The sequence below is a fragment of the Rhineura floridana genome, chromosome 19, assembly GCF_030035675.1.
Source record: "Rhineura floridana isolate rRhiFlo1 chromosome 19, rRhiFlo1.hap2, whole genome shotgun sequence".
In the NCBI taxonomy this organism is placed as follows: domain Eukaryota; kingdom Metazoa; phylum Chordata; class Lepidosauria; order Squamata; family Rhineuridae; genus Rhineura; species Rhineura floridana.
The window spans coordinates 144925-157753 of NC_084498.1; the positions used below are offsets into that span (position 1 = coordinate 144925).

Consider the following 12829-nt stretch of genomic DNA (forward strand, 5'->3'; position numbering starts at 1 on the left):
ATCTTCTGTTCATAAGAACACAAGAAGGTCCAAGCAGGTACATGGAGAGATCAGCAAGAAACAGCAAGACATAAATGCAGGTTTGCCCAGGTACATGTACATACTAGTCCTCTGAAGACTTATCTCAGGCTACCTGTCCACACATCCCTTCTAGCTATTTGAGCTACATCTGTGGTCTCAAATGGACATGTTTCTCTACCACCCACCCGTGCCTGCTCTCTTCCAGTTTACAAATTCAGTTGTTATTAGTCACAGAGGCAGTAGGAGCCAAGAACCAGAAGAGCAACAGGATAGCGCTAATGTGCTCAGATCTTGCTTGTCTGCTTCCCAGAGACATCTGGCTGGCCACTGTGGGAAATGGGCCTTTGGTCTGATCCAACAGGGCTCCTCTAATAAAAGCTGATATTTGTGGCACTCTGGTAAATGGTTCTTAGTGGCTACTTGCAAGCTTACAGTTATGGGTCCTTGTTTGCAATGAAACTAGGATCTTAGCTAAAAACTCCCTGTGATATTAGCCCAATTAACAAAGTTTGTCACAGGTGCACATGAGAAGAGCTCTGCTAAAGGCCAGTCTAGTCTAGCATCTCAGTGGCCAACCACATGAACATGGGAAGCCTGCAAGAAGGACCTCAGTGCAATGGCCACTTCTCAGCAAGTGGTATTCAGAGGCACACTCCCTCCAACAGTGAACAAGCCATCATGACCAGCAGCCATTTACAGCCTTATCTTTCATGAATTTGCCTAATGCTTTTTAAAAGCCACCCAAGATGGTGGCCATCACTATATCTTATGGGAGTGAATTCTATACCCGAATTATGTGCTGTGTGAAGTACTTTCTTTCGTCTGTACTGAATCTCCCAGCATTCAGCTTCACTGAACAACCACAAGTTCTGACACTATGCAAGAGGGAGAAAAAACTCTATCCACTTTCTCCACACCATACATAATTTTTTACACCTCGTTACATATCCCCCAGCACCACCTGCCTATTTTATAAACTATTTAAAAATGTTGTACGTTTTCCTAATAGGGGGAATTGCTCCAGTCTATTGATTGTTCTGGTTGCCCTTTTCTTGAAAATTATCAAGCTCTACAATTGCTTTTTTTGAGGTGAGGTGACCAGGACTGTGCACAGCATTCCAAGTGTGATCGCACTAGATAGGTATAATGGCATTATGATATTGATAGTTTTATGTTCAATCCCTTTCCTAATGATCCCTAACATGGAATTTGCCTTTTTCACAGCTGCTGCACAATGGGTCAGTATCTTCATCAAGCTATCCAATGCAACCCCAAGTTCTCGTTCCTGGTCAGTCACTGCCACTTCAGACCCCATGAGTGTATATGTGAAATCTGGGGGGGGGGGAATGCCCCAATGTGCATCACTTGCTTATTTAAATTGCATTTACCTTTTCGGTGCACCCATTTTAAGAGATCCATTCAGAGTTCATCACACTTTTTTGTTTTAACCATCTCGAACATGTTCACCCCTAACTCTAGATCATTTATGAGCAAGTTAAAAAGCACAAGTCCCAATACCGATCCTTGAAGGATTCCAATTCCTACATCCCTCCATTGGGAGAAATGTCCTTTTATTCTTAATCTCTGCTTCCTGTTTCTTAACCAATTCTTGACCCTCAAGAAAACTGTCCACTTACTGCTACTCTCCGCTTCCTGTTCCTATATCAGCTACTGACCCATAAAAACAACTTATTCCAAGGCTGAGGATATCTCCCATTAAATAAATTGCCCCTTATACAAGCACCTAAGCTCAGATTCCTTACTTGCATCCTTTGGTTCCTGCCAAACAGACCCCTTCTGGACCACAGATGTGCATTCCTTGCAGGCAAAAATGTATTCACCACCTAAGGAGCGGACGGGTGCTTTTGTTACATCCATCCATGGACTGCCTTCAAGTTGATCCCGACTTATGGCTACCCTATGAATAGGGTTTTCATGGTAAGCAGTATTCAGAGGTGGGCTGGCAACCAAGAGGTCCTCTGTATCTTTAAAAGTTGTGGAGGGGGGAGGGAGAATTCCACCTTGTGGTTTTTCCCATTACAGAGTTGCAAGAACACCTGTACTTGGCTGACTTTCTCTTCTCCTAAAGATACAGGATCAGTCTCAGGCCAAGAACCTGGCAACCCTAACACCTATATATGGTGTCTCTCTCCAAAGGTCTTTGGGACATGCAATTAATCCTACTGTACTTTGGCCTTTCAGTTGCTATAATATGGTTGTCCAAACGGATGGGGGTAAAACTGAACATTTACAACCTCATCCCTGTGGAAATGATTTGCCCCAAACTGGATGCTCTTCAGCTTCTGCAAGCTACTCTGCCATGTCAGCAGCTAACCTAGAAGGGATTATGGGTTAGAAAAGGAAGGCTCCTTCTTCAGACCATCTCCAAGATGCAGACCAAAGCATGAGACACAATTGGGGAAGAAAGTTCAGTAACTCATTTAAACCATGGCCCGCCCATCTAAGAACATAAGAACATAAGAAGAGCCTGCTGGATCAGGCCAGTGGCCCATCTAGTCCAGCATCCTGTTCTCACAGTGGCCAACCAGGTGCCTCTTCAGGAAGCTTTTTCCTGGAGGGGAAAAAAAACAAAATTCTTGAAATACATAGGGCTGGTAGGTGGGAAAGAGAACTTCCTAGATGTCTGAAACAGAGAAAAACTAAAATGCCTTTATCCAAGGTCACAATATCTGCACACACTCGCAAAGGTTTAAAACAACTTCAAAAAGGATGGCACAACTTAAGTGGGTTATTGTTATAGAGCAGCCAAACACTGAATCAAGGATAGAACAGTCTCTCTCTAACCTCATCTCCAAGAAGAAAAAGGCTTGGTGATTAAGAGAATAAAAACTTCCTCTGTTTTGTCCTCCTAGCAAAGTCACCCACTCCCACTCTTAAAAGGCGCAGTTACCAGCTTAACTTTTTAAAGTCCCAAACTGAGCCCACCAAGAAGCAGGGGGGAGGTCTAACTTACAAACTCCCTTTCCTCTTTTGGACGGCAGCACCACTCACACAGCTAAGCCAGATTTAAAAAGAAAACATTCTGTTTTCCACTGCTTATTCAGAGCAACTGTGAGACCGCACTCCCGTGGCTCAGCCCTCCTATCAAGGGACCAGCAAGGCAAGGTTGGTGTAATGGCTCTCCAGGCAGCCAGGCTAACGTGGGCTGAGGCAGGCACCTCAGAGGCCAGTACCTCCCACTCCTTGTTTCTGCTTTGTAATGGGCTTCTGATCCCCAGATGTTCTATCTGTAAACCTGAAGTCACAGGCTCAATAAAATACATAATTTGGGATTGGGCAAGGGGGGAGAGAGACACACACAAGGAAGTGGGCACTGGCACAGCAAGAAAGATTATGAAATTGCTGCGGGGGGGGGAGAAACAGCATCTGTTCTGTTCCTTGATCTTAAATGTGAGAAAAAGATTGCCATTCTCCAGCAGCAATAGGAAGCCGCCCTTGCCAGTGAATGCTCAGACACATGTTTCTCCACAGACTGCAGGACTGAACCCTACCACTGAAAACAAAATCATGGAAACGAGCTTTGGCAGAAATTAAGCTCATACCTTATGCTGCCAATCAAACAGTGCTATATATTTGCCAAGTACTACACATCATTATTTCTTGCTGCAAGCATAACTGGAAAACCCTAAAGTTCTAGGCATCTCCTTTTGGGGTAGCATTGCTAGCCATCCATAGCAAAAAACATCTTGGCAAGAGGCAGGATGCTGCTCCACATAAACTTATGCCACAGTAACTTAAAAGAACTAACATGTGAAATTGCTGTACTTCTAACAAAATATGTAACTTGTCCCTAAAATCAGCATCCACACCTAAGGACTGGGAAGTGGCCAATGTAACATCAATTTTGACACAGGATTCAGAGGGGATTTGGGAAATTACAGGTCAGTTAGCTTAACATCTGTTCCAGGAAATCCTGGTGGAAAGCATTGTTAAAGATAGAATTACCAAGCATATAGAAGAACAAGTCAGAGCCAGCATGGATTCTGCAAGGGAGCCGTCTCTTTTATTTGAATTCTTTGAGACTGTAAACAAGCATACAGGTAGAGATGATCCAACGGGCACTATGTTTTTAGACTTTCAAAAAGCTTTTGATAAAAATACCCTACCAAAGACTTCTGAGTGAACTTAGCAATCATGGATTAGGAGGTAAAATCCCCTTTTGGATCAGGAACTGGTTAAGAAATAAGAAGCAGAGAGGAGGAAGAGATGGACAGGGAGATCTGACATAACATATGACCCTTCTGCAGTGATTACACTACACATATCCACAGTCCCATGCCTTCACAAAAACCCTTGGCATATCAAGGCTGGAACTCAAGGAAGAGGAGATACTTTGCCACCTATGGTGGGGTCTGACTTTATGCATCACATTCTTGCGTGATTAACACAATAACCCCAAATCTTGATTAGCACCTGACAAACTCTGGGCAAAGGGAGCTAACATTTAAAACTTCATGGAAAGAGCCCACTAAGCCTTCCAAATCAGAGCTTGGAAAAGTTACTTTTTTGAACTACAACTCCCATCAGCCCAATCCATTGGCCATGCTGGCTGGGGCTGATGGGAGTTGTAGTTTAAAAAAGTAACTTTTCCAAGCTCTGTTCCAAATAGTACTGAAGATTGCGCGGGGGGGCACTGTAGGCATCTTGGCAGGAACAGAAGGAAATCTGTAGGCAGAGATTGAGATTAGGGCTCAGGCTCCACTGCAAAATCCCCTTGGCCGTCACCAAGCAGGCAGGGGAAAATGTCAGGTGCAGAGTCCAAGTCCAACTGCTCCCCTGGAAATTCATAAGAGAAGCAGTGTCTTACTGGCTGGTTCCCCATAAACTGGAGGAAAACTATTGTAGGAGCATAGATACCACAGAAGGGCCATTTGAAGAAAATCTGCAGGATCTCCTCCTCATGTGACTTTTAGATCCAAATTGCCTCTTGCCCTTATGTCTTCTGCATGTAGAAGATCCTTCTAATTTATACTAGCCTGACCCCTTAATCTCCTGGGAATATATATAATCTCTAACCAAGAGATAAATTTAGGAAACACACCTTAGGAAAGACACTGGGACATCAGAAAGGGCAGGGTTACTCATGCCACCATCAGATGACAGTACAACTGATCCATGATCAAATCAGAAACGTTATATTGCTTTGTTACTGCCCTAGAAACTATTTTAGCCTTATTAGGGTTAGCCCATTCAGCTTTCCAGACAGCACCAAATGCCTGAGGGAAAAAACCCTGAGAGGTTACCAGAAACAGAGGGAATAAATAACAATCATAATGCCAAAATACAATTTAAATAACATCCCAGAAGAATATAAAGATCAAATAAGGAACAGGTTTGAGGCTTTAAACTTAGTTGACAGAGAACCAGAAGAACTATGGACTGAAGTCAGGGACATTATCAAGGAAGAATGCAAAAAGACAATACCTCTAGTTAAAAAGAGAGAAAGACCTCAATGGATGACTGAAAAAACTCTTCAAATGATTAAAGAGAGAAGGAAAGCAAAAGCAAAAGGAGATAGAAACACGGTCAGAACCTTAAATGCAACTATACAGCGACTAGTAAGTAGGGACAAAGAAAACTATTACAACAGTTATTGTATAGTGTTGCAGAAATATTTTGGTTCAGGTTTGTGTGAGCTCTCCAAAGTGGCTAGGCCCCAAATGTATTAGTAAAATGTATTAGTGGAACTGCTGAAATTGCACTTATAAAGCTAGGAGAAGGTTATAAATATATGCTTGCTTTAAAGGTCGAATACTTAAAGGAGATATGATGAACATATAGGGAAGGGGTTGGAGTAGTTGTGTCATGGAAAAGGAAGAGAAAAAGTTATCTTGACCTGCATATTTTAGAAGATACAATAATGCTTATGCTATGTTAAGAATGTTTATACCAAGTCATTGTATTGATTGACATATGTTGATGTGAAGATTGAGTAATCAATGTAACCTTGAAAAGAGTGTATAAGAAAGATGTGTTTTATGAAAGGTAAGGCTTACATAGAGACTTGTTCTCTGTGCAACTCTTCCAAGCAATTGCTTGTACACAAATAAAGACTTCTAATCAAAGAATCAATTGTGTTGTCTTGAGAGTTTGGTTAGGGCCTCCCAGCATTGAACTATAGCAGGCAATAGCCTATTTAGGCTCCTGCGACAATTGGAGGTCCCACCGAGATTCTGGGACTTCCCAGCCACTGCCAAAGAGAGTCCAGGATGGAGTAACGGAGGTGCACCGATCATAGAGGTAAGAGGAACCTATTTACAAATTCCTCCTTGCCCGTTTCTCCCTCCTTTTCTTCTCTGACCAGGGTTTGGGAATGATAAAAGGCTGGTTAATAAATTTTATGCTAACCTTTGTTCCAGGGCTGAATTGCTTCTTTGATTAGACAAAGTATTAGAGTATGTGCGTGATGTGTATGATTGAAAGGTCCAACATAGTGTGGTAAAATACAGTGGTTTCATAAGCCTACATGAATGTAGCACAGAAAAAGAGAGGGGTAAGCCGGCCAGGGTTGGCCGCTCCAGAGTAAGCCCACCAGAGGTTTGGTGGCGTCACGGAAGAAGTGAGGGGTAAGCCGGCCAGGGTTGGCCGCTCCAGAGTAAGCCCATCAGAGGTTTGGTGGCGTCACAGAAATTGTTTTAAGAATCTCCTAGACATAGGAGTAGGAGTAAGCCTGTAGCATCCTGAAACAGTTACAGTATAATACTATAGTAGGTATGTTTGAAATGCCTGAATGAAACCTTTCCACCCTTCTCACCCCGAGAAAATAACGGGGCAATGAGCCAGATCTGATTGTTGGTTAAAGTCTACTGTGCCTTTGTCGTGGTTTCAATTCATGACTCATGTGCCGATAGACCAGTAAAACCCCGACTAGTACTGGACTTCCTAAATAAACTTTTCCTTTTGATTCAAGTATGCTTGTAAGTATCTCTGAGTAGATGTAGTCAGGGAGTGAGAGAAGAGAGACAGAGTGTGTGGTTGTTTGTTTGTTTAAATCCCCCCCCAGCAGTGTGATTGTTTAAAACAGTAGAAAAGAAATCTCTCTCTTCCAAGTGTTTCTCAGTAACATCTCAGTAATATGGACTTCCTATACCCCATTCTTGTGCATTATATAATGGAGAACACAATGTCTAGTAACAGCAATAGGGAGAGGAAGGACAGTTCACAACAATCATTGAAAGATAAAATACTAGAATCAGGTGACATGAAAAAAGTCATTTCAATTTTTCTTCAGCATCTGGATCCCCAGCGATTTGATTATCAACCTTATAGGTATGGATGGCCACGGCTTTATGCCCCACATATCATTGGCAAGGCAACATGGTTTTGTAAAGAATATAGTGAATTATATTCTATAACTGTAAAGTTTTACTGGAACCAAACTTCTGTATGGAGAGTAGCATTTAGGGGTCATACCCAAGCCATTTGGGAGTTTTGAGCAGGATGGTTTACTTTGCATTATGACCAGGGGAACATATATCCAGTTCTTTTGCGACAACGCCCTTATATTCTTCATTGGCTTTGTCGGAATCCAGATGATTTTGATGTACTTTTGGGGCCTGTCCCAGATGAAGATTGGTGCAGGCTAGGCAGTCAGAGATAAGGGGGTTATTTTGTTTTTTCTTTAATCATTCATTTAACAGTCTCTATTAAAATTATTAGTCTCTTTTTTAAAAAAATAACCCTCTTGAAATGCCGACCTGTAGATACCAAACTTTCATGGTCATATCAACAAATTACTGAATCGTCCAAAAGGGAGGGGCAAGTTTTTCAGTTGGAGTTTCAAAAGGATATTCGGGGGAGGGGGAGGAAAAGTTAGTTTTTGCATTCCCCTCATTTCCAAATAATGCTTTTAAGAAGCTTTTTCTTTGCTGTCTGATGCATGAAGCATAGGTTTGCCTAGGTGATTAAAGAATGTAGCTAAAGGTCAGAGCATGCGTAAAGATGGATAGAGTTAGAGAACAGGGAACTGTGTTAAAACATTACCTATGAAGAATCGAAGTGCAAAAGCTAGGTATTTCCTAAAGAAAGCCCCATGTGCCCATTACAAGGAAGGGGAAGTTAAGGCTACAATGATTGAGATACAGTATGTTGTGAAGAAAGTGTGTGAAGAAGGCTGGAGAGCTGGGTTGAAGGATTAGGAAATGTAACTATTTGTCTGCTTATTTTGTAGGTAACAAAGGTTTGAAAGGTTTTAAGAAATGTTTTATTGGCAAATATTAACTAAAAAGGGAGACAGCAAACAGTTAATAACAATCAACCAATTCTAACCTCCTCTTTCCCCCGCTCTCTGAAGGGAGAATTGCAAACTCAAGGCTAGGAGTAAAAGCAACCCCTCCTTTCTCTTGTCCATTTTAAAAAACACTATGGCTATAGTTTTTTATTTTCACTTGATTCTTAAGTATATTTACGTATACAAATTGAAAAACATTTTTTTCCTTCATGCTTTGAGCTAGCCCAACCATTTCAGTTTACCATTTCTTCCGGTAATATTTAAATTTACTAACTGTGCTAATTTTTTTCAGCCAAAAAGTCATGACCAATGAAAATATGGGGTTCTGTAGATGCCTTATTATAAGGTTTTGTTTGTTTGTTTGTTTGTCTGTTATGTAGTAAAAATGTTTAATTAATGTTTGCTTGTTTAATTTTAATTTTAATACTGGTGTAAAAAAGGGGGGACATCTCCCCTCCCTTTTCTTTTTAAAGGAGACTTTCCCCCCCTCTTTTCTTCTGCAGAAGAAAACATCATTTGATTGCTTTTAAATTTAATTCATTTTGAAAAGAGGCCTAAATTTTGAAGTATTTTTGTTTTGGTTTTTGGTTTGTTTATCTTTCAATTTTTATTTTATAAACTTTTTTGGAGCTCCTCTTTCTCATTTTTAGTTTTTGTCTAACTTTGAAAACAAAATAAAAAGGGAAAGGAAATGGATAATGCTTGCATTTTCTTCTATGTTGCTAATATTGCCTGCTTGTTGCTACTTTTTGCAAATATCCTAATATCTGGAGTCTCACTTTTGCTGTTGCTTCCCAAAATATGTTTTTATCCTTGCTGCTAGTCCTGCTAGTCCTTTTTGCCTTTTGCTGCTAAAACTTATCTACCTCTGTAAATAAGCTTCCTCCTGTTTGCCACATAGGCCTTGCCACACAGGTCCATGCAGACTGCAGACTTTAAAATATTGCAGATTGCAGACTTACAGAACAAGGGTTGACCCCAACTACATCAAATGAGGATATGCACGAAATATGGCAACACAGGTGGACTCATGTTGTTCCTTCCTTAAGCAAGTAGCTACACCAAATAGTAGCTCCTGCCATCAACAACCTCTTTCTCATCCTCTTCATGGGCCCACAATGATTTTTCTGATTCAGGGTGCACCCCAATGTAATAGAACCGGAGGACATCTCTCTGCGGAATGCTGTCACCACCTTTGGCACAACACACGTTTTCTTTTTCCGGAACATTAACACCTCAAGTTGTGAGGATCTCTGTAAAAAGGCCTTATTGATGTTTCTGTTGTCTGATTTTTCTCTTATCTACTTTTCTTCAGCCAGCATTCTTTCACCCCTCCTTCTCTTCTAGCCACCTAATTGCCATGAACATTGGCTTTCGACTACTCTTATTCCTTTAATCTGTATATGGTCTGTATCTTTATGTTATGCTGTTTTGCCATGGAAAGGGGGGATGGATAGGTAGGCATGTATAGGATAGGTAGGCATGTACAAGTATATGCTATGTACAAGTATGTACACAATTCAATGGCAAAACATTGCAACTTAGTGTTTGTTTATATGAGAACATGCAAAGAGAAGGTGAAATGATTGGTTGTATATTGGAAATGCTTTGTTGTTGTTGTTATGTGCCTTCAAGTCAATTACAATTTATGGCGACCCTATGAACCAGCGACCTCCAAGAGCATCTGTCAAGAACCACCCTGCTCAGATCTTGTAAGTTCAGGTCTGTGGCTTCCTTTATGGAATCAATCCATCTCTTGTTTGGCCTTCTTCTTTTTCTACTCCCTTCTGTTTTTCCCAGCATTATTGTCTTTTCTAGTGAATCATGTCTTCTCATTATGTGTCCAAAGTATGCTAACGATGCCCATATGCCCTGGGTTTTTTTTGTGTGACTAAAGGTTACCACGGTGATATCATGGATCGACCTTGCAGCTGCCAAAGTGCTTTGTCATCCTCATCTACCAAGAAATCCGATCCAGACGGTTTAGGTACAACTGGGATTCATACTAATGAAGGTATCCTAAAATCATCCTCCACCTTCTGGTCCGAACAGGTCTCTGACTTTCCGTATATTGTCAATGTTTCTGCAGCAACTCAAACTGATTTTGTTGGTTGTGATAAAGCAACTCAAACGGATGTTCCTTGCTGTAACCAGTCTATCCAAACAAAGGAATGCAATTCAAAACAAATATTCTGTGCTGTGATAAGACCAGTTCCAAGAATAGGCCAAGGAGAAAGATCCTCAGGAGGAACATTGGACCTCAGTCCAAAAAGGGGCAGAGTAATCCCTTTTTCACAGAAGTCCATTGTACGCTGAACGTTGATGGCAGAAGAGGCAAGAACAACTCCTACTCCCTTATGTTAGGACAACTAAAGGACTTTTTCTCAGGGCCTAATATCCCTTCAGGTTCTACATTGTGTGAAGTAAGAGGTAATCTAGGAGTGAAAGTATTAAGATTTTAATCAATGAATTGTATGAATAGAATAGAATTGTAATCAGCCTAGGGTTAAAGAAGCTCAGTCTCTTCCCACTGATGTTCCTTGTTATGACCAAAAGGGGGGAGATTATGTATAGGTAATAGTAGTAGTCTTCTTGATTTCGATCCCTTTTAAGTTCTTGTATTCATCAATATAGCAGTTAAAGTAAAGAAAAAGGAGGCCTGTATGCATGTGAAAAGGTCAGCACACCCTACAGATGCTCCTTGATCCATGGAACCCTGATGCTTTGTTTCTATTACACAAATTGCCTGTAGAGGATTTAGCGAGACTGCCTGAAGAATATCCTGAAAAAGAGCAAGAGCGGAAAGAGACATTGGAAATATGTGAGGAATTTACTAACTTTAAATCAAAAGCCTTTGATTTCTTCCCCGGATTTGCAGAATATTTTCCTGACAAATCAGATGCAGAAGGTTTTTTGGCAGAGGACAACATTAATTTAGGTTTGATTTCCCGAGTAAGGGCTATAGGAGAATTTCCAGGACGAGGCTTGGAGGATCTGGAGAATTCCTGCCCCAACATGTTGGAATCAGGCTTGACGGCTTACCAAGAGCAGCTTAACTAAGAGCGTTTATTGGAGCTCCTCACATGCATCAATGAAGAATTCCAAGGCTGTTATTATTTCCGCCCGCGCGAGTTGAAGAAAAGGCATTTTAAAAGTCACTCGGTGGGAGGTGGGTTTTGAAAAATAAAGTTTCTGTGTTTCTTTTTCCTCACAGATAAGATCTCCAGAGAAGATGCTACAGGTGCAATAGGACTCTTTTTGTATTAGATTTATTGATAGCAAATTGGAAATAAAGGTTTGTTAAAAGAAGCAATTGTAAAAATCCCGCTATTATACATATATTGTAATTGTCAGGCTGTATTATGTGTGTAAAAATGAATCCAGCCGGGAAATTTGTATGGTTTGTGTTTACATGTTTACATCAAGTATGTATATGTCCACAATGGCTTCCTAATCAGGATTACATTGGTGAGGTATTTACAATGATAGATATAACACTGATTCAGCGTTATGATCCAAGTATTGAGTATAATGAAGAAGAAGCCATAGTGTGAGTAGGTAATGAAAGATAATTCATCCATTAGAAAAAGTCATTATTGCTACAGCATATCATGGAACTTTTATTTAAAATATATAAGAATAGGGCTTATAATTGGTTTCTTGCATTAATATATTATATATTGTATGAGTAATGAATATAAGCAAATAAAGGTATTGGTCAGATTAGTGAGCCACTTTGAAGGCTCAAAGGGAGGAATGTTGCAGAAATATTTTGGTTCAGGTTTGTGTGAGCTCTCCAAAGTGGCTAGGCCCAAAATGTATTAGTAAAATGTATTAGTGGAACTGCTGAAATTGCACTTATAAAGCTAGCAGAAGGTTATAAATATATGCTTGCTTTAAAGGTCGAATACTTATCAAAGGAGATATGATGAACATGTAGGGAAGGGGTTGGAGTAGTTGTGTCATGGAAAAGGAAGAGAAAAAGTTATCTTGACCTGCATATTTTAGAAGATACAATAATGCTTATGCTATGTTAAGAATGTTTATACCAAGTCATTGTATTGATTGACATATGTTGATGTGAAGATTGAGTAATCAATGTAACCTTGAAAAGAGAGTATAAGAAAGATGTGTTTTATGAAAGGTAAGGCTTACATAGAGACTTGTTCTCTGTGCAACTCTTCCAAGCAATTGCTTGTACGCAAATAAAGACTTCTAATCAAAGAATCAATTGTGTTGTCTTGAGAGTTTGGTTAGGGCCTCCCAGCACTGAACTATAGCAGGCAATAGCCTATTTAGGCTCCTGCAACAATAGAAATAGAAAAGGACAACAAAATGGGAAGAACAAGAGCCCTATTCCAAAAGATTAGAGAATTGAAAGGGAAATTTAACCCAAGAGTAGGGATGTTGAATAATCAACAGGGGAACACACTGACTGACCGAGATGAAATAAAAGGAAGATGGAAGCAATACACTGAAGAACTCTATAAAAGAGATGCCAGGATGACAGATTCATTTGCGGAGGAACCATATGATGAAGAACCAGAAATTTTAGAA

The 12829-nt window shown here is 40.4% G+C and overlaps 1 protein-coding gene across 2 annotated transcripts in view; it reads right to left on the minus strand.

Moving 5' to 3' along the window:
• ZNRF3 (zinc and ring finger 3) overlaps nt 1-12829 on the minus strand; it is a 98339-nt gene that overhangs the window by 32818 nt on the left and 52692 nt on the right. The gene's annotated exons all lie outside the window — the stretch shown is intronic.